Genomic DNA, 27,295 nt, shown 5'->3' on the forward strand with positions numbered 1-27,295 from the left:
TGTGGTACAAAGATTATTTTAGTTCAGACATGGGCTTTTAGAAAAATAGTTTTGCGTTTATGATGTATGTTAGACAAATGAACTAATACACCAAATCCATGATTTTGCAAATATTAACACTTAGGGCAAGGCGAGTAGGCCAGGCTGTTGGGCTCCAACCTGAGGCAGGGTGAGGAACAAGTGAGCGCTCAGACATGAAAGTTCCAGGCCTTCAGCGACCACTAAGCTTAGAGAAACTGGAACAAAAAGCACCCCAGTACTATGAAGGAGCTTGAAATAAAGGAGAAATACAGGCGGAATGGATAACCTCTCTTTCATCTCCTCAATTCCTCATCCCACTCAGTGTGTACCTGTTAGGGTTTGAGGGATCTGGGGCTGGTGAAAAGGAAGACGGGTGGCTTCAAGAGGCAGGAGCACACAGCAAGATTCACTGGGTGATGCTCAGACAGAGATGCATGCGAGGAAGTCCCTCAAGAAGGAGTCTGTTGAGCGGCTCCAGCACAGAGTCAGGGGAGCACCACCCAGAAGGGAAGGAGGGCAAGGGAAGCCCCAGCACAGAGGGAGGCCAGAGCGTGGCTCCTGCCTCTGGGCAATGTCCCTCAGCAGCCTGGCGGGGGTGTCGGCTCTGATGTCCCACAGCAGCTGGGGGCCTTCTAACCACCAGCTCTGTCTCACCAATGACAGCAGATGTGGGGCGAGGTTTTGCAGGGTATGCAAAGGAGGTGGGCCCTCAATGGCTTGGAATCTGCTGCTTTGGGCTAATTTTAAAATAACTGGATGCGTAAAAATTTGAATTTGGCCCTGAGCTAAGAAGTCTCCGCCTGCAGTGAAGAAATAAACAACGCAGGGGCCGAGGCACAGAGGCTCTGTCTGGCTCACTTCTGTAACAGCGTTTGTTCCACTGAGTTCCTGGATCTCGCAGTTGGATTTACAGTGATGCATGCAAGTAAACGAACTCACATTACAACAAAACGGTTCAGCTCTCCTTTCAAGTTGTATTTCTTTGCATTTAGCATTATTCAAAATAAACCCAAACAATTTCATGTTATTTGGCTTCCAACATTTTGCATTATGTTTAAACTAAGGAGCTGAACTGGCAGTTAAGAGCACAGACTGGAGTCAGAAAGACCCGAATCCAAGTCTAGCTGGACAGCCTAGGTCACGTCTCTCGGCGTCTGTGTCCTTGTATGTAACACCAGGAGAATGACGGCGTCTGCTTCATTACGCCTGTAGGATTAAACAAGGTCACGCAGGTGGAACAGGATGGGAGACTGTATGTCAACTGAGGGACTATGCTGTGGAATCAGAATAGCCACATGAGTGAGAGACAAGGCAGCGTCCAGCCCACCAAGTGCAGAATTCACTGTGGGGACACAGGAGTTATTTATCGATGATTCTTAAACTCCTTCACCCACTCAGAGGACAAGGGCTAGACTGTGGAAGAGAATTCTACGGGGAGATGGTTGAAGAAATTTCTTTGGAGGGAGTGGCTGCAGAACTTTGAGTTCCCAATCCACTCCTTTGCTTGGAGAGGTCAGGGTGTTACTTTCTAAGGCCGAGTTTAGTGGGGGCTGGTGGGGCAGGTTCAGTGGGATCCCATGGAGAACCCTGAACTGTTTCCTGCAGTTGTGAAACCAAGAGAACTGGACCAGATCTTTGCCTAAAGTGGGCTGAGGTCAGACCCAGCCATGAAGCCTGAAGAGAGGCTGACTGGCCTGTGGCTTTGATGGCCGAGCCAGGAGAGAGAGGGCTGCTGGGTCCGGGTTGGCCTGCACTCCTAGAGGCTGTTGGACCGGGCATGCTGGAGGGTTCTCGGAGGACTGGATGCTGGGTCCTAGGAGATGACAATAGGGCTGCCTGAAAAGTGAGGACGCAGGTGAGGACAGCAGAGGTGCCCCGAGGGATCCACCCAAAGCGCACAGGTGCTTTGTTTGCCCGGCCCAACCCCGAGGCTCAGAGCTCAAGACCATTCAGCCAAGTAAGGACTGTGCTACCCTCTGACTTCCTTCCTTCCTTCCCACAATCCCCAACCGCTGGGCTCCAGCAGACAGTGAAGCAGCAGTTATGCCCTGGAGGAGGGAGGGAGGAGTTAAGCGGGTGGGATGGCAAAAAGCAGTCTCTTTGTTGGCTTGCAAAATGTGCCAAAAATACTCTTTAAATCTGCGCTGCCCAACACAGTAGCCACATTTCTGGCTATTGAGCCCTGGAGATGTGGCTCATTCAGATTGAAATATACTCTGAGTGTAAGCCACATGCTGGACTTCAAAGACTTCACTATGAAAAACAGAACATAAGAAAATGTTTCACTGTTAATTATATATTGATTACACACTGAAATGGTAATATATTGGATATACTTTAAAAAAAATGTAGCTCCTAGAAAACTAAATTACATATGTGGCTCACACTATATTTCTATTGGATTGAACTAGTTAAATCCTCACTGTGTGTTTTCCTCTTAGATGAATAATTACTCTGAGATTTTTTTTCAAACAAGTCTCATCACCAGCTTCATGTCTCCCTCAAAATACGACATTCTCAGCAAGATAAATTTTCTCCACAGTGTGATTAACATGGGCTTATCAGATGAATAACAGAAAAGAAAACGCCACTGCAAACTCCAGTAACACCTGTGTTTTTTCTGAATATCTGCCAACGAATGTTACCAAAGTCCCATGTCATGTAGCTTGCAAGACAAATCACTGCACAGGGCAGGATAAAATAAAATGAAAAGAGCATGTCCTATCCTGTAGATGAGAAACGGAATGAATCTTTGATTAATATACTGTAGCAAGCTTTCAGATACTGGTGCTTGTTCAAATATGTGGTTTTAGAAATTTACAAAAAGCCAATGTGTACTTTATGGCTGGCAGGCAGTGCTATTCATACTATATATGAAGCTTTGAAGTTCATTGCTGACTCGGGCATCCTACAATGGAGGTGAGTCTTTCTCCGTCTTTGTGGTTCTTTCCCACAGCACGTCCATGTCTGTTGGTCACAAGGGTTTGCCCAGGATGCAGGAACTCAGAGTAAAAGATGAAGATCCAATTATGACACAGTTGATGGAAGCCCCACTGAACAAGACGCCACAGGTGATGTCAGGGTAGCCTCACTTCAAGGTGATGTGAATGTCTCAGAAGGTGGTAAGGATTCTGGTCCTGTCCAGGTAATCATGGCCCAACTCAGGACAACTCGGATCGGCAAGTTCCTCCCCAGCGCTTTCCTGCTGTTGGTCCAGGCTTTCTCAGCTGGCATTTGACGTCTCCCTCTGCCCAATTCTTCTTCCCTTCCTTCCCCTCCACAGATGTTAACCCCTAATAAATATCTTGCACCTCGAACCTGGTCTCAGCACCTGCTCCCAGAAACAGGCAACCTCTGACATCCTGCAGCAGCCTGAGCTGGTGGCTTCCCCCTGCCCCACTCCCACAGTCCATCAGCCTCCAGCATAGAAAGGCAACAGCAGACTGGGGACAGGGGCCATGCTGGTGAGAGCCTCAGCTCTCCCCCACCCCTCCAGCCCCTCAGTACACACACCAGGGGTAGGATGTGGTGTCTGTTGAGTTGGTGGCATGTCCTTTTGCTCACAGCACTCCTGGTTTGGGGATAAAACAGGTCATCTGGAAGCACTTCCAGGTGCTTCTGGGAGGCTGGCCATGCTACTTTTTCTTGCTCTACACTTGGATTCTCTTTTTTTAAATGGAGGTGCTGGGGATTGAACCCAGGACCTTGTGCATGCTAAGCACATGCTCTACCACTTAAGCTATACCACCCTCCCCCTTCACTTGGGACAAAAGCTTGTTCCAGGTGTCCCAAAATGAAGCTTTCACGATGTCAGCATTTCCTTCATGGCCCCTGGTCCCCTAAAGGACAGTTCCCTGTGTGTCTCTGAGGGAGTAGCCAAGCCCTCAGGTGAAGCCCATAAATGTCATCTCTAACCACCTCCCTTCCCGCCCCACCTTCAACATCCTTGAAGTTGGAGGACCTGCACACCTCCAGTGGCCAGCCTCCCAGGAGGGGGCTCAGACCCCCAGCGGTGTGTGTGCCTCAGGTCTCCTCCTCCCCCTTTCTCCTATCCCCGCACCTGGTGCAGCTTGAACTTGAACATGTTCCCTGAAGCTTCCCCAGGACAGCAATGCTTAGTGAATGCATTTGGGCGAGAGCCAAGGAAATGTTTCAAGTTCTGTCTTATATTAACAGATTTGGGAGTGGCAGTCAGAAGAGGTCCACACCCTGGAAAATAACATTGTCCACTACTCTCCACTCTCAGGGGTCAGATTGGCTGCCATTACCCTCTGGTCCTCTGAGGAATAGTTACCTATTTATTAGCACATTGACAACCATAATATTTATTTTAAAACACAGAACTTGGCCATGAAAGAACTGGGAAAATGGCGCTGTTTCCTGTCCGACCAGATCCTTTGCTCATGTCTATTTCCTTATTGGGAAACTGAAGGGACTCACCTGTCTCACAGTAACAAAAAGGGAGATCTACTCAATTAACATCCTCCGGAGGAAGAACGAGGCAGAGGGCAGGAGCCACAGCTGGAGCCTGCTCACTTGAGGTTAGCAAGGTCCAGGGACCCTCCTCACCCCTGAAAGGGGGGCTGGGGACCAGGAGGACAGGCTGATGTTGAAAGCCTGGCTGTGCAGGAAATGCAAACATCTTCGTTGTTTTTCCAAGCTGGCTAATTACGATAAATTCTGTTTGAAGCCACAGCTCCTGGCTCCACTTTAAGAGGCCACTCTTATTTCTTGAATCTGTGCCCACAATGTGTAAGTTTTCTGCATGGGTTGTCTGGCTGGGTGACTCTGGACAATGTTTTCAGGAGCTGTCAGGCATGTGCAGCCTTGAAAGAGGCAACTGTGTACGTGCAGAAATTGCATACAAATGGCAGCATCTCACAGGCTGTAGACAGTACAATTTTTCCAAAGACCCTAAACAGAAGGCTTACACTGGGGAACCTGGGGACATGGTTTAAGTGTCAAATACAAGGAGCTGAGGGTTGATGAGATCATGTCTCAGAACCCCTGTGAGTGTCCTAATTTACACTGATTTTAAGGGTGGGTTTTAGAATTAAATCATTGGAGTTGGTTTGGCCACAGTCCTGCTCAAAGCCAAGCACTGCTCAGGCATCAGGAAGAGGTGCTGTTATAGTAGAAGGGGATGATGGTTATTTGTTATCCCAAAAGTTCTTTCAGACCAAGATGATCTCTCCTGGTAGTTTAGGGTGCAGAATTCAGGGTTTTCATCCAGGTACCAATGAGACTCTGAGCAGAGTCAAAGATGATTCCCAAAATGGTGAGCCACTATGGAAACCAGTATGGACTTTCCTCAAAAAATGAAAAACAGAACTACCACATGACCCAGAAATCCCACTCTTGAGTATATACCCAAAAGAGATGAAATGACTATCTGAAGGAGATATCTGCACCCCCATGTTTACTGCAGCATTATTCACAGTAGCCAAGAAATGGAAACCACCTAAGTGTCTCTCAACAGAAGAGTGGATTAAGGTGTGGTGTGTGTACACACACACACACACACACACACACACATATATATATATATAATGGAATATTATTCAGCCACAAGAAAGAAGTGCTCTTGCCATTTGTGAGTACATGGATGGACCTTGAGGGCATTATGCTAAGTGAAATAAGTCAGACAGAGAAAGACAAATAGTGCATGGTATCACTTCTAAGTAAAAATGTTTTAAATTGCTACATTCATAGAAAAGTGGTTGCCAGGTGCTAGGGGGTGGAGGAAGTAGGAAGACGTTGATAAAAGGGTACAAACTTTCAGGTATAAGATGAGTAAGTTCTGGGGAGCTACTGTAAAACCTGGTGACTATAGTTGATGACACTGTATTATATAATTGAAAATTAAAAATAAAAAACTAAAAACCAAAAAAAGAGATGTTTCCTAAGCTGAGTGCTGGCAGGACCACCCCAAGGCTCTTCACTTGAAATAGTAATACTCAACCCTGTCATTTACCTAGCCAGTCTCTAAACATGGCCATCCTTCCAAGTAACCACAGGGACTCCCTGTACCCAGGTTCCTCACCTGTAACAGTGATGATGATAATAAAACTGACCTCCACCAGGGAGGGGGTGCTGTAGGAGCAGATGAGAGGACCCATGGAGACCACTTAGAACTGCATCAGGCAACTGGCTGTTTATAGTACTCATCTTCCTTGCTCTGTTATCCAGCATGTGCAAATGACAGTGGCCACAAAGTGTGTGCTCTCTAACTCTGGCCCAAAGCTTCGTCATCAGTATTTGAGAGATATATGGCAACCAGTCGTGCCTTGGTTCTCTAGACCTAACTCTTTATTTAGATAGCCAAACAACCACATACTTGGACAAATTGTTTTGACTGCCTGTATTTAATTGTTTCTACTCCACCTTATTCTACCATGGATTTGAAACCACATATGTATAATGAGAAATAAGTTTTAAAAATTCATATCCAGGGAAAATCCAGATTGAGGGGGGAGATAAATTATATATGCACACAATTAGTAATAAAATTTATGTATATCTTATATGTAGTATAAATTATCTAATTTATTGATGTTATAAACAAAAGTGAGTGTGAAAATAAATACTACATAGAAATGATGGATCTACAGATGAGGCTGGGGTGAAAATTTGCTTCTTTAAAAATTTTTTTTTATTTTTAAAATTATTTTTACTTTTTTTTGTTTTAAATTTGGGGAGGGGGTTAGGGATTTTTGATTTTCTGAGGGGAGAGAATTAGATTTATTTATTTTAATGGAGTGCTGGGGATCAAACCCAGGACCTCATGCATGCTAGGTATGTACTCTGCCACTGAGCTATACCCTCCACCCCAAATTTGCTTCTAGTTTTCCTGGAAACCAAAGAAAAAAGAGAAATATAATTAGCTACCTATCTACATTGTCCAAAAGAAGAAAGCATAACCAGTTCTTCAGAAAAACAAGAAAACAAGTACATAAAAAGCTTTTCCTGATACTTGGGTATTTTTTTAAAAAATGTTTTGCCTGGTTTTTCATGTGGGAATACTGAGAATTCCAATGGCTGGTGTCCCCCCCACACCCGGTCAATGAATGCGGCAGCTGATTATTATGAGATTATGAGATCACTGTAATGGACTCAGTGTACTCCAGGTGAGTAAGGTCAAGTGTGGTGATGGCAGCTGTGGAAGCTGCAGATGAGGTGTTCCAGTGGGAACCTCTCTTTCTGATCAGGTAGAGGAAAACATAGTCTATGGAGAGAGATGGAGAGGTCTGTGAGTCCTTCAAACTCTCTTCCATTTTATATAGCTTCTCTCAATTGTTTTGACCAACCCCCCCAACCCCCACAAAGATAGCAGCAGATCACCTGAAATTATATTTTAGGGGAAGGGGCTAGCCTGAATTTGGTATTTTGAATTTTGCCCTGTATTGGGATTTGGTATTCGGTAATTTATGATAAAACTGATGCATCATTTAAAAACTGCTTTAAAAGACTTTCATAATTTTCAATAGCCCTTGATTAGATACACGAGACTTTTTTTTTTTTTTTTTAAACTGTGTGTTAGGAAGAAATTGATAAATTGGTCCGGTTTCAGGTGTTAGATAACCAGAGTTTGGTGCCAGAAACTCAAGAGGTAAATTTTAGATTTAACATCAGTAGCTCTCCTTCACCTAGTTTTTTCTGGAATAACTGTCTTTCCCTTGCTTTACTTCGATCATATCCTGCACCACAGTTTGAATGGTCCTGTACTATCTGTGCCATTTATTACAAGCTACCTCAGGACATTTTTTGAAAGATGACGAGGCATGAGTTTCAAATTAAAAGCACAACCACACTTTACGATGCAAAGGGGGAGCGGTTAAAATTTATCCACTAAATGTATTCATCAATATTGTTTTTGGCTGGAAGTAATACAGAACCTGACAGAACTATGGCTTAAAGCCTTTATCCCAGACATCAGGAAGTCTAGAGAATGCAGTCCAGGGCTGATAAGGGTACTTTATGATAGAACTAAGGATTCAGGGTCTTTCTATCCTTTGGTCCACCATCTATATGGGTAGCGTTCATCCCCATGGTCAAAGGTAGCTCCTGTACCCCTCACCCTCAACGTATCTTATCTACATCCCTGACAGGAAGACGAGGGAAAGGTCAGAAGGCTACAAGTGAAATGCTAGCTGAGCCTGTTCTTTTAAAAGCTTTCTCAGAAGCCCCACCCCCACCAGCAACCTCTCCTTCCGTGTCACCATCTAGAACTGCATCACATCACCACTCCCAGCTGCAAAGGGCTCCAGGAAGGTGAAAGTTTTAGTTGGAAATATTTCTCCTTAAACAAACTCCCGGTTCTGTTAGTAAAGAAGAAGGGAAGGGTGGATGTGAGGAGGTATTTAAGAGTGTCAGCCACAGTAAGTACTAGGGGTGTAATGCACAGCTTGGCAGATGCAATTCACACTGCTATATGTTACGTAAGAAAGTTGTTAAGAGTAAATCTTGGGTTCTCATAACAAGAAAAAATGTTTAATTTCTTTAATTTTTGTATCTATACGAGATGATGGATGTCCCCTAAACTTACTGTGATAGTCACTTCCGGCTGCATGTAAGTCAGCCTTCTACACCTTAAACTTCTGCAGTGCTGAGTGTCAATTATGTCTCAGTAAACTGAAAGGGAAAAAAAGAAATCACAAAAAACCAGCGTCAACTACAGAAAATGTCTGTAATATAATATCAAGAGAAAAAACAGAGAACAAATTGTCTCTTGTGTATGACCTCGATTGTAAAAACCAACAGAGACAACATGAGAAAAATCACCAAAATTTAAGAGTAATTGTGGGTGGTGAAATTACCAGTGATTTTTTTAATATATACTTTTCTATATTTTCTTTGTTTCATTAAAATAAATGTCTGCCAGCTTATAATAGAAAAATAAACTAGGTCTTACAAAACAAAACGTATTTTCTACTTCTGTCTATCTTATTGTTACACTTCTCCAGTCGGTCATTCACAGGATCATTGTGAACATGATACCATAATATCATGAACCATTTTTTATGGACATCAATAGGTTGCATTTAGTCTTTCTTATCTAGTTTAAACACACACACACACACACACACACACACAGTCCCTGTCTTTAAGAGCTTAAATGTGGTGTATTATAGATTACATTACATGACAATCAGGAAAGTGACAAGACAGCAGGGTTCAGTTCAGCTGAAAGAACACTCAACCAGGACGCAGAGATAAAATTACATGGATGCACCTCAGTATCGGTGCTATCTTGGGTAGAAAAACTAACTTCTTTGAGACCCAATGGCCTCATCTATAAAATGAGGGCTTGAACTATGTGATTTCTTTTTTCATTTTTTTTGAAATATGTGATTTCTAAAAGTCTTTTTGACCTCAGCATTTTGCTTATTCTAGCCACATACTGACTTTGGTTATTTATCCTCACACTGAAACCATCATCTCATGAGTGATGTTACCTGCCCCATTTCTCCCTCTACTTTTTTTTTCTCTCTCTTCTTTAGTGATTTACTAGCCTCCTTCAGACTAGGAAAAATCAGCCTTGTTCTCATTTGCTCTTCTCTGTGGTCCCCCTGAACAATTCATCTGCTTTGAGAGCCTCTTTCTGGATGAGTCCCAAGTCTATGTCTCTGGCTCTGACACCTCCAAGCTTTAGAGTCACTTCCACCTGCCTAGAGCCCTACCTTGTCTGGATAAATGATACTGCTGAAAGTCAACCTGTTTAAAATTAAACTCATCTGTTTCCCTAGGTCCATGTCTTTTCCCATGCCTTGATTTTCTTGTTATTTCTCTGCTTGGCACCATTCCTTTCTTAGTTTCCTAGGCTTGAAATCTTAAAGGATGTCTTTGACTCCTTTCTCCAGCTAAGCCCTCTTATAAAATCAAGAGGAAATCTTTTTGGTTCTAGTTCAGATGGCAATATAGGAAGATCGTGAACTCATGGACACACCAAGTCTACAGCTACATATGGAACAATTTCCTCAAAAGAAAAAAATCCCCTAAAAACTAGCTGAGCAACTTTTACACATCGGCCAAATGAGAAAAAAAAAAAAAAAAAAAAAAACCCAAAACCCACACTGAAGTGGGTAGGAGAGGTTGAGACACATTCTTGCCATAAACCCTACTCCTGGGACATCCAGGAGGGAACTCAAATCCCAGAGCTTCTCTCTGAGGAGCAGAAGGTTTGAACCCCACATCAGGCACCCCAACTTTTGAGATCTGCGCCTGAGAGATGAGTCCCCGAATCACCTATCATAGAAAACCAGCAAGGTTCACATCCAGAAGACCCACGGGCTATAGTGAACAGAAAGGCTGTTAAAGGGCTTCTGCACTCGGACTCAGTGGCTCCAGGGACCAATGCCCAGACTTTGTGAAAGGCTTATTTGCTTGTCTTAAAGCATTGGCCTGAGGGGCAGGCATCTAACTGAAAACACATCCAGGGACCTGCTGGAGAACTCTCTGGGGGCAGAGGTTGGCAGTCACCATCCTTACACTCTCCCTCTGCCTCACTCCAGCTCACTGGTGTCTCCTGAATAGGAGCTTGTACCCTCCTCTGGCACCCTGATTTTTTTTTGCAGCTGCTACCAGGAAACATCTGTTAAATTGCCTGGCTATGGTGGCCAGCAGGCCTTACATCTGTAGTCCCCCAGCACTGCATATATATTTATATATTTTTTAAAGCTGCTGCCTGAGGGTCTGACTTCCAATCAGCCTGAATCTAGGCACTGACTGAGATCCTGTCCTCTGGGACACTGACAGGTCTTGGCACACCCTGAACTATTGGGAGCCACTAAAAATAAAATAGGCTACTTGGACAGTCACATAGGTTTGAGACACAACCAGGGTTGAATGAAGCCACTCCTCAAAGACTGGACAGGTGGCTGTTTTATCTAATGTATAGAAAGCAATGCAGAGAGTCAAGAAAATGAAGAGCTAGAAGAATAGTTACAAATGAAAGAACCAGGTAAAACCATAGAAAAATATTTTAGCGTAATGGAGATATGTGATTTACCTGGTAAAGAGTTCAAAGTAATGGTCATAAAAATGCTCCCCAAACTTGTAATAAGAATAGATGACCACAGTGAGAACTTAAACAAAGAAATAGAAAAGTATAAGAAAGTAGCAACCAGGAGTCACAGAGCCGAAGAGTACAAAACCTGCACTGAAAAATACACTAGAGGGTTCAACAGCATATTAAATGAAGCAGAAGAAAGACAGGGCAGTGGAACTCTACCAATTAGAGCAGCCAAAAGAAAAAAAAAATGAAAAAGTAAAGATAGGGTAAGGGACTTAAGAGACAACATCAAGCAGACCAACATTTCTACTATAGGGGTCCCAGTAGTAGAAGAGAGAGAGAAAGGAGTAGAAAATTTGTTTGAAGAAATAATGGCGCTCGCTTCGGCAGCACAGATACTAAAACTGGAATGATACAGGGAAGACCAGCATGGCCCCTGTGCAAGCAGGACGTGCACATTCGTGAAGTATTTTTGAGCGTGGGAGGAAAAGCGCACAGAGTCAAACCCAGTTTGGATTCTGTCTCCACTCTGGGCCACTCTGCCTTTCTGGGAGAGCTTCTACACGTTGCTGAGCCTGGTTCCCAAAAGAAGATCACAAATCCAGCTGGCAGGTACCTGAGCAGGGATTTGAACCCAAGTCTACCAGATTCCAGGGCTGATTTTTCATACTCCACCCTCCTGATTTTTTTAATGTATCCATTTCATTCATTCATCCATCCACTTAGAAAATGTTTCTGGAGAACTGCTATGCACCAGGCACTATTCCAAGCTCCACAGATACAGCAGTGAACAAGGCAGACGAGGCCCTCCCCTTGGGGAAATTATATTCTGGAAGATGGAGACAGACAGTAAACAAATAAACAAATAGGACAGGAAGTACTCTGATGGAACTGTAATAGGGGTGGATGGAGTTGGAGGTGGATGTCTTAGCTTATGTGATCAGGGAAGGAAATGACATTTTTGATGTGACACTGGGCAAAGAGCCTGGAAAATTAATTCAGTTCACTGTGAAATATGGGGCTATCTCAGACAGGGATGGGTGATGCAGCCCAGCCCTTTGGGGTGTCTGCACCCCAGGTGGATCAGGGTCTCCCCCTCCGGCTGCCCTGTCTTCCAGGTGAAGCAGATCATGGAGGAAGCCATCACATGCAAGTGTGCCCATGAAGACAGCAGCCACATCATCTTCTGTGCAGCAGTGGAGGCCTGCGTCCTGCATGGACTGCTGAGGCAGGTGGCTGGCTTCCTGCGCAGCAGCAAGATCGCAGCTCTCTTCATGAAGGTGGGCATGAGCTTCCTGCCAGCCGAGGAGCTGAGCTACAAGGCCCAGGACCTGGAGCAGCTGATCGAGAGTGCACGAAACCAGATCCAGGGCCTCCAAGAGAATGTGTGGAAGCTACCAAAACTGCCCAACCTGTCCCCACTCGCCATCAAGCACCTGTGGATCCACACAGCCTTGTTCAAGAAAGTCCTGGACAAAATTGTGCATTACCTTGTGGAAAACAGCAGCTGAGAACACTGAAGATCAGAGAGGGTGGTCACCTGCCCAGGGACACACAGCAAGGGAGGGTGCAGTAAGTATTATGAGAAGGAGGCTCTCCTGATGGACCCTGTGGATGGCCCCATCCTTGAGTCTTTGTTGGCGGGGCTCTGCGCCCTGGAGTGCACCAAGATGAAAACTTCAGATCACTTCTGGACGGATCCCTCGGCTGATGAGCTGGTCCAGAGGCACCGCACCCACAGCTCACACCTGTGGCAGGACTCACCCACCAAGCGTCCTGTCCTCTGCATCCAGAAGAGGCATTTGAGTGGCAGCATGGACGACCAGCCGTCTCTCTCCACCTGCGACTATGTGGAGTCCCTGCACCGGAACTCCCGGGCCACCCTGCTCTATGGAAAAACAACATTCTGGTTCAGCCGAGGGATGACATGGAGGCTGTGCCAGGGTACCTGTCCCTGCACCAGGCAGCTGACATCATGACCTTGAAGTGGACGCCTAACCAGCTGATGAACGGGTCTGTGGGGGACCTGGTGTATGAGAAGAGTGTCTTCTGGGACTACGCCATGACCATCCGCCCAGAGATCGTCTACCTGCACTGCCACCAGCAAGTGGGCAGCGGCGGGACAGTGGTGTTGGTCAGCCAGGATGGGATCCAGAGACCGCCTTTCCGCTTCCCCAAGGGAGGGCACCTCCTGAAGTTCCTCTCATGCCTGGAGAACAGGCTGCTCCCTCATGGGCAGCTGGACCCACCGCTCTGGTCTCAGCAGGGGAAGGGCAAAGTATTTCCCAAACTGCGCAAGCGGAGTCCTCAGGGTTCATCCGAGTCCCCGTCCTGACAAGGAAGACGACGAGGCCTCGGATTATGTGTTCAGGATCATCTACCCCAGCATGCAGTCTGAATTCGTGGGAGGTGTCCTGTGCATTGTGGGATGTTGAGCAGCATCCCTGGTCTCCATTCACGAGTGACCAAGTAGCAAATCCACCGCCACCACCACGCTGAGTTGTGACAACCGGAAATGTCTCTAGATATTGCCAAGTGGCCTCTGGGGGCAAAATTGCTCCCGGATGAGAACTGCTGGCTTAGGGAAAGAACACATCACTTCTTTCATGTCTGCCACTGCAATGTGGCTAAGTGACTTGCCCTCTCCAGGGCTGTAGAATGGGGATCACAGCACCTCCCACCCAGGATCATATTCTTAGAGTGGCTTCTGACTCATTGGGCAGCACTTCTCCCATCTCCATGGGCCCTGCCTGGATGGTGGTTCCTGCAGGCCGGTCCATGTTAGTGGTGGCCAGGGACAGTCAGTGAGTTCAGACCAAGTGGGACACCACCCTCCCCACATCCTGCCTGAAGCCTCAATCCCTCAACCCCCATGACCTGATGGATGTCTCTGTGAGCAACCTGCCACCCCTATGGCAACCCAGCCCCCGGAAATCCTCCTGCTCATCCTGCTCACAGAGTGGCTTGGCTGATGGTGGCTCAGCCAATGGCTGCAACCATGAGAGGGCTCCCTTGAAACTTCTGTGTGACAATATGAAGTACCAGATCCTTTCCAGAGCCTTCTATGGATGGCTTGCCTACTGCAGACACTTGTCCACTGTGAGGACCCACCTGTCAGCCCTGGTCAGTCACATGATCATGTCTCCAAACTTGCCCTGTGATGCTGGACATGGGCTGATGGCCAGGATCTGGGAACAGTACCTTCAGGACAGCACAAGTAACGAGGAGCAGGAGCTGCTGCGTCTCATCTACTACAGGGGTATCCAGCAGGAGATCCACAAAGCCGTGTGGCCCTTCCTTCTGGGCCACTACCAGTTCAGGATGACAGACACAAAGAGGAAGGAGGTGGACAAGCAGATTCATGCCTGCTACGCACAGACCATGTCTGAGTGGCTGGGCTGCAAGGCAATAGTGTGGCAGAGGGAGCGGGAGTCCCACATGGCTGCCCTGGCCAAGTGCTCATCAGGGGCCAGTCTGGACAGCCACCTGCACTGGCTGGTGCACCGGGACTCCACCATCAGCAATGAGTCCTCCCAGAGCTGCAGCTCAGGCCGTCAGAACATCTGTCTGCACAGTGACTCCAGCAGCAGCACACAGGTCTGTGGATGAGGTGGAGCAAGTGGAGACAGAAGGCAGACTGGAGGAGAAACAGCCCAGGATCCCCAGTGGAAACCTGGTAAGTGGGACCTGTTACCCAGACTCTGGCCATCCTTCCTCCCACAACTTCTCCTTGGGCCTCTTGGAGCACTCGGAACCCAGCCTGAGCACAGAAGACAGCCTCATGGATGCCCAGAGGCATGCCCCCCTGGTGCTGTGACCCAGGGACAGCAGCGTGGATGATGGGCAGAGCAGCAAGACCACACTTCCCGGGACGAGGTCCCCCGTGAGGAGCTGGCCGTGCAGGATAGCCTGAAGAGCGACCTCCTCGCCAACGAGAGCATGGGCGAATTCATGTCAATCACTGGCAGCATGGACATGGCTCTGCTCAAAAAGGAGGGCACCAGGATGGAGGGCTGGAGGTGCAGCGAGGCGGAGAAGCACAGCCAGGTGGACAGTGAGGACAACCTCTCAGAGGAGCCTGAAATGGAAAGTCTCTTCCCCGCCCTGGCTTCTCTGGCCGTGACCACATCTGCCAACAATGAAGCATCCCCATTGTCTTCTAGTGGTGTCACCTACTCCCCGGAGCTGCTGGACCTGTACACGGTGAACCTGCACCCATCGAGGAGGACGTGCAGAGGTGTGACCGCAACTACTGGTACTTCATGCCCGCCAACCTGGAGAAGCTACGGAACATCATGTGCAGGCAGATGGGAATTCCAGACAGAGGGAACTGCTGGGACAAAAGCACAGTGGCATGAATGTGTGCTTTACTTGTACAAAGCTACATCTGGCAGCACATTGAGATCAGCTATGTCCAGGGTATGTGTGACCTTCTGGCTCCACTGCTGGTCATTCTGGATGATGAGACCCTCACCTTCAGCTGCTTCACAGAGCTCATGAAGAGGAAGAACCAGAACTTCCCCCATGGAGGTGCCATGGACACACACTTTGCCAACATGAAGTCACTAATCCAGATCCTGGGCTCAGAGCTCTTTGAACTGATGCATCAGAATGGGGACTACACTCACTTCTACTTCTGCTACTGCTGATTCCTGCTGGATTTCCAGTGAGAGCTCCTCAATGATGATGACTTCTCCGTCCGGGAGGTCATCTGGGCAGCCAGACACGTCTTGCCTGCCCACTACATGCTGTTCATTGCACTGGTGCTGGTGGAGGTCTACCATGACATCATCTTGGAGAACAACATGGATTTTACAGACATCATCAAATTTTTTAATGAAATGGCCAAGCAACACAACACCAAACAGGTCTTGAAGCTGGCTTGGGACCCCGTGTTCAAGGTGCAGACCCTGATTGAGAACAAGTGAGGGCCGCATCACCCAGGCACCATCAGCCGAGCTGCCGCCCGCCTGTCCCTCCCACTTCTCCTCCTGGCCGCCGGGGAGCAGAGGTCCTGGTGTCTGCCCATGATCATGGACTTCCGTTCAAAGAGAAAGTACCCCAACTTTAGCCACCGGACAGGTGGGGTCAAGGGGTTGCCCCTTCAGTTCAGCCTTACATTTTCCTGTTTGACCAAAGATTGCCCAAGTCTGGGATTTCTCTTTTGTGGGAGTTGGGGAGTTTTGTTGGTGGACCAAGGGAACATCTTCGTTCATGGTCTCCAGAATGGTCTCTCTTCTTCTCTCTCCCATCCCTCCACATTGTCTTGCCGGATAAGACTTAGGGAGGGAATTTTTTTTTGGAAACTGGGGTAGGAGGGGTCTGCAGGGCTAACTCTGTATTCTGAAGGGGGCCTTTGGAGATGTTCCAGAACATGGCTGGAAGGTTGGGTGGGAGCAGAGCACAGTTGACATTTGGGCTGGGTAATTCTTTTTTGGGGGATGCTGCCCTTGGGCACTGTTGGATTTTTAGCAGCATCCCTGGACTCTACCTGCTCGATGCCAGTAGCACACTCCTCCCCAGCCCTTTGTGACAAGCCAGAACACCTCCAGACGGTGCCAGCCCCATTTGAGAACAGCTGGCCTAGAGGTTCCCAGTGTATCTCCTTCCCCACTTTCTTTGTACCTGAGCTGCCTGTATCCTGAGATTCCTCCCATTTAGCAAAGGCACATGGAGGTCCCTCACTCATCTCTCCTGGGGTCTGGAATTCCAATTATTGTATCTCTCATTTTCTCTCCTCCACCTGGCCCTGGAAGAGACTTTTCTTCTTTTCAAGAAGGATGCCTGCCTGTGAGAAGTGTCTATAGGCGTGAGATTGGCTTCTATGGGGTCCTGTCCCAACCCCCACAGGGCAGGGCAGAGTCCACACCCCCTTCCTGTCTTCCTAGGGAGGACCTCACCTCTCCTTCCACACATTGGGTCTGGTATTCCAGAAGCTTGGAAGGTGTATGTTGGTCCAAACCACTTGTTCAAGGAGGCTGACTTTCCCCCAAGTGCCCTTGCTCACTCAGGACAAAGGAGGAAAAGGAGGACAGAGGTTGGCCAGGGTGGGCATGTGGGGGTCTTCCTTGGGAAAGAAGCATCAGCTGATGAACTGGCGCCAGAGTCACAGCTAAGCCTGGGAACAGTTTCTACGTCTTGACACAAAGGGTCACCCATCCCCGAACAGACCGTAAGTGAGCTAATCTACCCTGCTGACCTGCCCTCGCAGGAGAGCAGGGCTGCCAGCTCTTCTGTTCTGAGACTGCACTAGAATCAGGAGAAACAGGAGAGTCAGGGACACATGCTCTTCCTAAGGATGCCAGGTAGGATTTTGGAGAGGGGAGGAGACTGGGAAAGTGTACTGAAGCATGTGCAGAAGGGGTGCGTTTGTCCTCCGCCCTGAGTAACCCAGGAAGGGGAGCAATTCCTGCCCATCATGCTTGTGAAGTCTCTTCCCTCTGACCGAGCACCTTCTGCTACATCCAACCCCTCAACTTCCATCCAAGTGGGGTCTCTTGGGCAGAATGTAAGAGACTAGATGTTCCTTGAGAGTTGCATCTCCTCGCCGTGGTCCCCCAGCTTCCCAAGATGGGAGAAAAATGTATGAAAGTCCTGTCCAGATAAAAGTTTATTTTGCCACTCAGTTGTTCACTACAGAGGACGTTATTTTAGCAAGACCCAGGACCTTCCGATTCTTACTTATTTTTTAACAGACCAGTGTGAAAAGTACAGCATAAGATCTCTTCTCTGCCTTTTCTTGTGGTGTTCTGGAGAGCACTGTGGCTGTGATTTGGAATAACTTGTATGTATTCTGCTTGATGTGTTTATTTGGGTCTCTGTGCAGGTGTCCGTGCATTGTGTGTGTCCTTGTGTCCCAGCATCAAACATGTGGAAGTCATTCCATCTATGGAGCACCCTCTTTTTCTCAGTGTTGCCAACATGTCTTGTAACTGTTTACAGAAGAGTCATGTCTATATATAGAGAATATATATATATATATAAACAGAAAAGAAAAAAAAAGAAATAATAGCTGAAAATGTCCCTAACGTGGGGAAGGAAATGCAGAGAGTTTCAAATAAGATGAACCCAAAGAGACTCACACCAAGACAGATAATTAAAATGTCAAAAGTTGAAGACCAGGAGAGAATCTTAAAAGCAGCAAAAAGAAAATGACTTCTTACATACAAAGGAACCCCCATAAGATTATCTGCAGATTTCTCAGCAGAAATATTACAAGCCAGAAGGGAGTGGCATGATACATTTAAAATACCAAAAGGAAAAAATCTTCCAACCAAGAATATTCTACCCAGCAAAGTTGTCGTTCAGTGTAGAAAAAGAGGTTTCCAGACAAGCAAAAGCTAATGGAGTTCTTCACAACTAAACCAATCTTTCAAGAAATGATAAAGGGACTTCTTTAAGCTGAAAAGAAATGGTACTAATTAGCAAAAGGAAAACATATGAAAGCATAAACCTCACTGGTAAACCTAAATATATAATAAAATTGAGAAAAATCTAATGTAAAGGTGGTGGATTCATCACTTATAAAGCTGGCATGAAGGTTAAAAAACAAAAGTAGTAAAATATCTATGAAAACAACAATTACACGAGATAAAAAGATGTAAAATGTGTCACCAAAAACATAAAACTTGGTAGGGATCGTAAAAATATAGAGCTTTAAAATGCATTCAAACTTAAGTGGTTAATAATTTAAAACAGACTGTTACAAATATAAGTTGTTATATGCAAGCCTCATGGTAACCAAAGAACAAAAAAACCACAGAGCAAAAAACTCATAGATTTTGCTATATTCAAAAGAGAAGGAGAAAGAAATCTAAGCATACCACTAAAGAAAGTCATCAAACCACAAAAGAAGAAGAAAGGAACATAGAGGAACTATAAAACAATCAGGAAACAATGAACAAAATGGCAATAAGTACTTATTTATCAATAATTGCTTTAAATGTAAATGAACTAAATTCTCCAATCAAAAGACACAGAGTGGCTGAATAGATTAAAAAAAAAAATTAAAACCCCTCTGCCTACAGAGATGTAAGAACACACACAGACTGAAAGTTAAGTGATGGGGAAAAATATTCCATGGAAATGAAAACCAAAAGACAGTTAGAGTGGCTATACTTATATCAGACAAAATTGACATTTAAATAAAGACTGTAATTAGAAACAAAGAAGGACATTACGTAATGCTAAGGGGTCAACCCAACAAGAAGATACATTTATAAATATTTATGTGCCCAACATAGAATATCTAAATATATAAAGTAAATGTTAACAGACCTAAAGGGAGAAATAGCAATACCATAATAGTAGGGAACTTCAATACCCCGCTTTCATCCATGGATAGATCATTCAGACATAAAAATCAATAAATCAATTAGCCTTAAACAACACATTAGACAAAATGGATTTAACAGATGGATACAGAACTTTCCATCCAAAAGCAGCAGAACACATAATCACAAGTGCACGTGGAACATTCTCCAGGACAGATCATGTTAGGCCATAATACAAGTCTTAATAACTGTAAGAAAACTGAAATCATATCAAACATCTTTTCTGACCACAATGGTATCATACTCGGAATCAATCATAGGAGGAAAACTGGAAATTCATAACAATGGAGCTTAAACAACATGCTACTGTACAACCACAGGTCAAGAAGAAATCAAAAGAAAAATTAAGCAAAACCTTGAGACAAATGAAAATGGAAACACAATATGTCAAAATTTGGGAAATGCGGCAAAAGCAGGTCTGAGAGGGAAGTTCATAGTGACAAATGCTTACATTAAGAAGCAAGACAGAGGCGCGGGAGCACAAGGGCGCCCACCCCAGGGCCGAGGCCGAGCCTGCCGGCCTGCCCCGTCCCAGAGTCATGTCAGCACCCTCATGATGGATTTCTGGGAAGTCACCATGCAGATCGCCAGCCGAGCCTGCCGGCCCACCCCGCCCCAGGGCCATGGCAGCACCCTCATGATGGCTTTGCGGGACGTCACCGTGCTGATCGCCAGCCAGAACATGTCTGTCTCCTCCTCCACCGCCCTGTCGGTGACCAACTGCCTGTGCGCGCTGACGGCCCCGGCCCCCGCCGAGTCCGCGGCTGGCACGGCAGAGCAGGGCGAGCCCGGGGGGCAGGAGGCCCCGGAGGCCCCCGAGGCCCCCAGCGCCGGCCAGGGGCACGCGCCCGCCGAGAACGCGAGCACAGAAGCCGGAGTTGGGGGTGATCGGCGCGCCAGCCCGCCCGGGGCTGCGGGGCCAGCGGCGGAGGATGGGGAGGGCGGGAAAGGGGCCGGGGCCGAGGCCGAGGCCGCAGACAACTTGGAGCAGCTGATCAGCAGCAGCATGTCCACCAAATCCGCCAAGTCGGGCCCTGAAGTGTCGGCTTCGGCCTCCAAGGAGGCCCTGCAGGCCACGGTCCTGCGCCTGCCCCGCTACCACTGCGAGAACCCGGCCAGCTGCAGGTCCCCCACGCTCTCCACCGACACCCTGCGCAAGCGGCGGTACCGCATCAGCCTCAACCTCTTCAACATAAACCCGGACAAGGGCATCCAGTTCCTGATCTCGGGAGGCTTCATCCCCCACACCCCCGTTGGAGTGGCCCACTTCCTGCTCCAGCACAAGGGCCTCAGCCGCCAGGTGATCGGAGAGTTTCTGGGCAACAGCGAGAAACAGTTCAACCGCGACGTGCTGGACACGTGTCCACCCGTCAAGGACCCATCTCAAAAACTAGTGCCACCAGGACCCCAGGATTTCCAGCCCGAGCTGAGACCCGTCGCTGACTCCTTTTCCTCATCACCGCCCACATTCCTGCCGTCACCTCCTCCATCAGTTCTTCCTCTCGGATGTATCTCAGGTTGTCTCTTCAGTTGGTCTCCAACTTAGCCTGGGCCCATCCTCTCGAGCTTGGACCTCTACAGGTGCATCCTAACTGGGCCCCCTGCCTCACCCTTGCTCCCTGCCCTTCCTTTTTCATTCATCCTCCCCCACACCCAGAGAAATCTCCTTAAAACAAACTGGATCACATCACTCCTCTGACCATACCCTTCTACTATTTCCCACTGCATTCAGGATAAAGCCCTCACACTCTGCATCCATCGCAGCCTCGTTGGCCCTTTCTGTTCCTTGAAAGTTCTTTCCTACCACAGGGCCTTGGCACATGCTCTTCCCAAACACCCTCCCACTCCTCCCCTTCCCTTGGTCAGCCCCTACTCATCTTTCAGGCCTCTGCTCAAATGTCACATCCCCAAGAGGCACTTTCTGGACACACCAATATAAAGTATGTCTCCTTCATCCTCTCACAAAACCCTGTCCTTTCCTTACATAGGACTTGTCACAATTATAAGGAAATAATTATTTTTAGCTCTGCATTTAAAAAAAAAAAAAGAAGCAAGACAAATCTCAAATAAACAACTTAAATTTACACTTCAAACAACTAAAAAAAGAAGAACAAACCAAGCCCAAAGTTCACCCCGGGGGAAGGTGAGGAGGCTGGTGGTGACGATGCAACTCTCAAGGTCAAGATCTACACCCTACAGCTGAGTCATGAGGGCACTGCCCACCCAGGTCTAATTTAACCTACCAGAAAAGCGCTCAGGAGGAGCTGACTGCTTGGTCCCCTGGAGCTGTGACAGGTGGGAGAGGAGGAGTGGGCCCGTCTGAGAGGAAGCCCTGTGATTCCTCTGCTGTGTTTTTTTCAGAGCCTCAAACTTAGAAGGAAAAATCTGATAAATATATTCTGAATTTCCTGCCTGTTCTTAGCCAGCTCTCAGCAAGGGAAGCCAGGCCCTCCTAACCTCAGTGAGGAAGGCCAATGGGCTGACAGCTGGATTTCAATATTTACATTCTGTTATCACATCTGTTGAGGAACCCCAGGCCTAAGTAGCTAAACTGAGTTATTCTAGTTTTATCTCCCGACTGCTGGGTTGTGAAAAGACACTTCTTCTTTTTGAAAGCACAGGCTTTCTTAAGGTCTCTATATATGTACATATATACGTACATATTCTTTTCTGTAACATCTCATCAAGACCTCTCACTCCAAGAGTTAACCCTTCTATAGCTGAGCTGGCACTCAGAACATCTATAGTGCCAAACGGACTGACATGGCTTGTTCTAAGCCAACATGATAACCGCCTGCCAGCTGGGAGACACATCTCCGAAGCTTCGGTGCACAACGAGGAAAACAGACTTTAAGTGACCACTGACACGAGTCAGCTGTGAGCAGCCGCAAAGAGAAAACACGTGAAACATCTGGGAGGCCTTTGGGGGACTTAGATTTTGTGAAAAAGCAACTGCAAGTGAAACTTTAGGAGAGTTGGCTGACCACCCAGTGTAGAGACAGTGCCCTAGAGACATTCCACAAACCACGGGGAGGCTGCAGATACACACTCTCACTGGAAAAAAACAAACAAAAACCTCCAAGACAGATACACGTGGCTAGATATCACCCATGGTACCAAACGGCGGACAGCTTACATAGTTTATCTTTCTCCTGAGTCATACTTTTTCTTTTCTCTATTTTCCCTTTCTTCTCCCATTTTAATCTTTATGAGACATGCATAGATGCAGTTTGGAACACTCCAGGTTGATTAAGCATGTCCTCACGGTCTGCACTGTACATGGGTTGGTTTACGTGGGGGCAGTGCTTAGCAGGTGGCACTGCTGAAGGATTTCTTTCTCTTGCAAATAATGTCACATCTACAGGATGTGAGGATGGAAGGAAACACCTTTGGTGCTTTAGTCTGGCTTTTTAGTGAGTTTCTTCTTTGCACTAAGAACTGAGTGGAACTTGCCCAGGGGCTGAGTCGCAGGGTGTGGGGTGGTGTGTGGCCTGACGGGACAGGGTGCGGCTGTCCATGGACCTGGAACTGCAGAGTCTCTCTCTCACACATACAAAAGCTCATGGCATTTGCTGGCATGAAGGCCCACGGCTCCTTGAACACTAGTGCAGAATTCAGACTCATCCTTTCTGTCTGTAGATGGGAAGTGGGGGGAATTTCTTTATCGGCAACCATGGAGTTTGAACACAGTTTGATGGGAAATTTTCTCCTATTTTAAGTTTGGCAGCAGTTAACTGGTTAACTACATTCTGCATCTGAAGCCTGGTGTACGGTGGACATTTTTTTAGGTTATTTTTGTGTTTTGGTTTTGTTTTAAAAGCCCAGCATCCGAATCCTCCTGGGTGAAGAATTCCCTATCTTGTGAGCTTTTGAGGGGAAACATGGCTAAAAAGTCCAGATTCCCAAGTTTTTAGTCTCCTTTGCAGTCAGGGGCAGATCAACAGAGCCACCGTGGATATGAATCAAGTGCCAGGGCAGCCCACTGGCACCGGGCACAGCAGCCTGGGCTGGGCAGTGCTGGGCATGGGGCACTGAAGGCACAGAGAGGGCACTGCAGGGACACCCATTGCCCCGCAGCCTGGCTCCCTGGTAGGAGTCAGAGCAGTTCCTGCATCTTCGTATCTTGCCTGGTTCCACTCATCCCCCAAAGCTAGCGCTCCAGCATCCACAGCAGTCATAAGGGCTTCCCAGTATCATTTCAACACTTTAAAAATCATCCAGAGTCAGTCTCTGTTGTTCATCATGGGTCAGGGAAGTGAAAGAGCAAACCACACTGGTCAGTGGTCCAAATCCGGCATCTTCCTAGGAAGCCTGTCTTGGCACAGACACTAGATGGACCTCAAGGTCTTACCTTAGCCATGTCTCTTTATCACCAGCACTGGGCTCCTGTCTTCAAAGGCAGCTTGATTCCTACCTCAGTTCTTTTTGATGGCAAACCAGATCAGAAACACCACCACTCAAAAGAAACAACACAAAATGAAACACTAGCTCCCATCGTTCATTCTAAGCTCCCCCAAGATGAGAACAGATCTGCCAGAGGGTGTAAGAAAAGACACATTCTTTATTTTATTTATTTTTTATTGGAGTATAATTGATCTGCAATGTTGTGCTAGCTTCAGGTGTACAGCAAAGTGATTCAGTTATCTGTCTATCTATACAGATATATTCTTTTTCCACTATAGGTTATTACAAGACATTGAATACAGTTCCCTGTGCTATACAGTAGGTCCTTGCTGTTTATCTATATATTATCTACATATAGTAGTGTGTATCAGTTAATCCCAAACTCTTAATTTATCCCTCCGCCAACCTTCCCCTTTGGTAACAGTAAGACTGTTTCCATGTCTGTGAGTCTATTTCTGTTTTGTAAATAAGTTCATTTGTATCATTTTTTTTAGATTCCACATATAAGTGATATCATATGATTTTGTCTTTGTCTGACTTGATAATCTGACTGATGATAATCTCTAGGTCCATCCATGTTGTTGCAAATAGCATGATTTCATTCTTTTTCATGGCTGAGTAATATTCCATTGTATATATGTACCACAACTTATTTATCCGTTGATCTGTCAATGGACATTTAGATTGCTTCTATGTCTTGGCTATTGTAAAATAGTGCTGCTATGAACATTGGGGTGTATGTATCTTTTCAAATTAGAGTTTCTTTTCTGGATCATATGGTAAATCTATTTTTAGTTTTTCAAGGACTCTCCATACTGTTTTCCACAGTAGCTGCACCAATTTACATTCCCACCAACGGTGTAAAAATATTCCCTTTAAGAGACGCATTCTTGATGCTCAAACTGTACAATTCCATTTCTCCTTAATCCCTCACCAATAAAGCTTTTGTACTAGCTTATAAATAACATATATGTGTGCGTTATATAGTCTTCACTGTGTTCTTTTAGGGAAACTCTGCAAGCTGCCACCTCTTTTCTCAATAGCTGATTTAAATTATCATAAAGATTTTCTGAAGCAGTGCTCCAAGCACTATATATTTATTCTAAAATGTAATTTTCACAACACAAACTGAGAACACGGGGCTAGGTTGCCACAGTGGTCATATACTCAGTAAAGGGAGCTGTAGAGGGTAGAGGAAGATTTAATCATGGCCCTCTACCTGTGCATAGACTTATAACCAGATTCCGCACGCCTACTTTCTAAGTGTGAAGAAGGCTTTTGTAACCAGCCGCCGCAGATGCTATTGGATGGAGGTATGAATTACACCCTTGAGTTGTCAATAGAGGTGAATAAGCAATCTGCTTTGTTTGGTTTTCAAGCTTGAGCTTCTGTAAATATGACCTTTGCTTCCAGCGGTGTTTTACTCTGCTTTTCAAAATAATCATTGTTCGGGTGGGAAATGTATAAAGACAACAATACATCCTCCAGCAAATCTGCTGAAGAGACTTTTGGGAGCTCCTAGGGGTGTTTCCTCAGAGTTTACAGCCTCGTCCGGGTGGCTGTCTCGTGAGTTCTGTCATTTCTCCTCTTTTCCCCCTTGTCTCCTTCCCTGGGCAGGGCTGTGTCCGCCTGTCCTGCTGGCAGGAACTACTGCTCCTGGATGGGCCCTGCAACACCGGCTCAACTTTCCTCTCAGTTTTCTAGATTTTTACATGTGTAATATTCTACTGGGAATTTTTTAAATTGAATTACAACTGATTTACCATATTATATTAGTTTCAGGTGTACAACATAGTGATACACTGTTTTTATACATTACAAAATCATCAGAAGTCTAGTTATTATGTGTCATCATACAAAGTTATATTATTGACTGTCTTCCCTGTACTGTTCACTACATTCCTGTGACTCATTTATTTTATAACTGGAAGTCTGTATGTCTTACTCTCCCTCACCTATTTCACTCATCCCTCCCACCAGTTTGTTCTCTGTATCTACGAGTCTGTTTCTTTTTTATGTTTGTTCATTTGTTTTTTTAGATTCTACATATAACTGAAATCATACAGTAATTGTCTTTCTCTGTCTGACTTATTTCACTTAGCATCATACCCTCTAGGTCTATCCGTGTTGTGGAAAATGACAAGACTTCATTCTTTTTTATGGTTGAATAGTATTCCATTTTAAAAGATTCCACATATACGTGGTATCATATCATATTTGTCTTTGTCTGTCTGACTTACTTCACTAGTATAATAATCTCTAGGTTCATTCATGTTGCTACAAATGGCATTATTTCATCATTTTTATGGCTAAGTAGTATTCCATTGTATATATACCACATCTTCTTTATCCATTCATCTGCTAATGGACACTTAGGTTGATACAATGAACCTAAAGGTGCATACATCTTTTTCAATTAGTTGTTTTTGTTTTCTTCAGAAAAATAGCCAGCAGTAAAATTGCTAGATCTTGTGGTAGTTCTATTTTTAATTTTTTGAGGAAGCTCCATAGTTTTTCTCAGTGGCTGCACCAATTTCTATTGGGAATGTTTCAAAAATAACAGTAAGAGCTAGATGAAAATTCAGTTTACATCATCTAGATTAAATTAAAATATGCTATTGTGTTTTTTAACTCATAAGTATTTGGAACTGTTCTGAGTCTCTGAAATAAAGTGTGACCCTTTCTGTCCAGTGAATGAATTCAGTCCAGTTTGAAAAGTTTCTCTTTTCTCTTTGGATGTCACTGGATTTTCAAAAGTCAACATACTTGTTCAGAATCTGTTCTGAAGTTTGTGAACAAATATCAATCAGTTCGCTCACAAAGACCAGCAGAGTAGACACTTTATTATGGACTTTGTTTTCCTATCAGATATAAGGAGTTCTTTATATCCTAGGCTAATCAATCTTTAACATATAAACACAAAATTTTTTTTTCTAATATGTTTGACTTTTAGCATTTTAACTTTTTCCTTTTTTTGTTTTAGCACTTATGCCAGTTTAAGTTAATTATCTATATTAATTATCATTTAATGTTTGCTTGATACAACAACATCTTACTGTCTCCATGTCTACCATCCAGATGTAGCCATGGCCATCTCTCTCCTGCATTACATCAGCGGCACCTCACGGAGCCCCTGCATCCCTTTCCCACCCTTACAGTCCACCCTCTTCACAGCAGATGGAAGGGGCCTGTTAGGATGAATGTGTAGCCATGGCACTTCCTTCCTTAAAAACCTTATGTAAAGGCTTCTCTTCTATCACCTTCCTCTACCAAGCATATAAGGCCCTACACAATCGATTGATTGATCAGTGGCACCCCTGGCTCCCCCCGACGGCAGCTGCCCTCCCTGACCTTTACCGCTTCCCTGCTCTCTCCCCTCCTCCTGCCACTTCAGCCTCCTTCCTATTCCTCCAGCTCGCCAGACCTGCTCCCACCTAGGACACTTGGCACTTTCAGTCCCCTCTACTGGAAATCTCTTTCCCTTGATATTCCCAAGTCCCAATCCCTTGCTTCCATGTGGGTCTCT

The 27,295-nt window shown here is 45.9% G+C and overlaps 1 protein-coding gene and 2 pseudogenes across 1 annotated transcript in view; 2 read left to right on the top strand and 1 right to left on the bottom strand.

Moving 5' to 3' along the window:
- The window catches only part of LOC102524496 (14-3-3 protein epsilon-like), a 145,300-nt gene that overhangs the window by 56,233 nt on the left and 61,772 nt on the right, over window positions 1-27,295 (bottom strand). The gene's annotated exons all lie outside the window — the stretch shown is intronic.
- Window positions 11,407-11,506, top strand: LOC116661631 (annotated as a pseudogene).
- Window positions 11,950-15,960, top strand: LOC102524234 (annotated as a pseudogene).

Source organism: Camelus ferus, chromosome 35 (genome assembly GCF_009834535.1).
Source record: "Camelus ferus isolate YT-003-E chromosome 35, BCGSAC_Cfer_1.0, whole genome shotgun sequence".
Taxonomy (NCBI): Eukaryota; Metazoa; Chordata; class Mammalia; order Artiodactyla; family Camelidae; genus Camelus; species Camelus ferus.